Here is a 2,328-nt window from a genome sequence, read left to right on the forward strand (position 1 = left end):
GCGCGGGCACGTTGAAGCGGGCCGGGGGCTGCCGCTCCCGGGGTTGTTTTTAAGGGTTTGTCACGTTCCCGAAGAGCGCCCCCCCCTTCTCCAGTTGTGCATCGGTCACAGCACACGAAGCGCACGTTTGCAACGCGGAAAAAACGATGAAGTTGGGACTTGTACGCAGTTCCCCATCAGCTGGATTTGCCGTCGCGGCCGAGGGGCTTCGCCGCCCCGCTCGGCCCTGCGAGCGCACCTCCCTGTCACCAGGAGCCGTGGCACCCGCCGCTCCCCGAGCCCGTGCCGCGGCCCGGCCGGGGCGGTTTGGCCCCCCACTGCACGCCCTCTCCCTGCTCTGCCCCGAACGCTGCCCTTGCCGTTGGCACGGGCTCTCAAACAGGGCGTTTGTGCACAACCGCCCACGCGAGGCCCCACGGAGCTCGGGGGGAGCGAGCAGAGCCGACTGAAAAGCTGCCCTTGGCTTTAGGGCCTAAGCTTAAGAGAGCATATGCTCTTGACAGATCCTGTTGCTGAAGTTCCCAGCAAGTTGAAAATCACCCGCAAGCCTACTTTGTTATCCCCTGAAACAGTTCTCCCTCAAAAATCTAGGCAATAGTAGTATTTAACAACGTCCCGCAACGTTCTTGGCGCATGTTTGTGCACATAAATACACATAGGCAACGGGCAGGGTTAAGGGCACGTAATGGGACAAATGTTCCCAGTGACGGGCCACAACCACACTGCTCCCTTTGTACGAGGCTGATGTGGGACAGCAGGTGTTGGGCGAGCGAGGCACATATTAAAAGCTGATGGATAAGTTTTAACAAATGTTGTCTGTATCCCAGAACAAAACAGTCTCGAATAGCAGGATATCAAAGCCTTTTAAAAAGGGAGACCAATACAGTGTTGTGCAACAGGCTTAAACACAGCACTCTGTCCTTTTGCTGTCAAGCTCTGCTGTATTTAGTCCTTGGGACAACGTGGGCGTTAGCATAAAGTGCCGAGGCAATGGGACCGACTGCAACAACAACGAGACTTGTACAACCCAGACATTTGTTGAACATGACATGCACTTAAGGCCTCTAACACTCATTAAGCAGCATCATTTTTTTCCACAGCAGAAATACACCAGTTTTGTTATAGAGATACTGGAGAAAGCACAGAACCAGCTAAAGTACATGTGTATGCACCTCATTAGTACAGTATTAAGTGCAACCAATATGAAAATAAAATACACAAGAAAACAGACTGACTGGTCTGCCTGTCTGTTCAATCTCTTAACAATCATCTAACAAAATTAAAGCCATCCACTGGGCCACCTGAATAATAAAACTAAATTACAGATTACATCATTTATAAGCTGCATTGATTTCTAGCAGGATAGACTTTAAAAAGAGGCATTTTAGTCCTTGTTATGGCTTACTACTGTGGATTCACCTGTGACAGTGGGAAACCTTAATGGAAACATTTGTTACATACACTGAATTCAATCAAGTGAATCACAGTTATTTTCTTATCATTAGAGTGGACTACCGTGGTGAGGCATCTACTTGGCCTTGAAGTGAATTCCTCCTTCTCATGATCAACAGAAAACTCTATAAAACTCACCATGAATTCTGCATGTGTTGCATCTCAGCTGTTTACCCAGCTTGCATCTAAAACTCTCCTCCTTCCCCACCCGGCTGCCAGTAACCCAGCCTACCTGGGATTCGAAAGTGAAGCTGTGTTCTCTCTCATTTGTGCATCACTGTTAATAATAAAACTGAGCATCTGGAATTTAGCAATTCTTTGAGTGACCTCCAAGCTAAGAGATAATCCAAAGCAGTCTCCTATAGGTAGCTGGTGCTGGCTCCGGCGTGCTGAGAAGATAAGAATCAGTACAGCATATTTTTGGTCAGCAGAGTAAGCAGTTTGTCATTCAGAACACCACTGAGACACTGCCATCTTCACCCAATCACCTCTTTTACAAAACATGTGCACTTTAAAGTCACATCAGTGTTCCACCCGTATATATATATATATATACATATACGTGTGTGTGTGTGCGTATGTATATACACACACACACACACACACACACACACACATTTGCCTCTCTATCCCTGCTTTTTCCAAGAGGTGCTGCGAGTCTCCATCTCTCACCAACACAATGGAAGCAGAGCATGCTCAACACCCATGAGCTGGGTGCTGCACAAGCCTGGGAGAACAGCTTGTGTTATCTTCAGATGTTTAGCGTGCATGAGTTCTCTCCTCACATTGCTCAAATTTGATAGGAGCTGTACACACCGTTTGACAAATACATGGCAGCACAGCGTGAAGGCTCCATGGGTTTGAAAAGCCTGAAGC

Source organism: Apteryx rowi, unplaced genomic scaffold (genome assembly GCF_003343035.1).
Source record: "Apteryx rowi isolate R43461 unplaced genomic scaffold, aptRow1 scaffold_12, whole genome shotgun sequence".
NCBI lineage: Eukaryota > Metazoa > Chordata > Aves > Apterygiformes > Apterygidae > Apteryx > Apteryx rowi.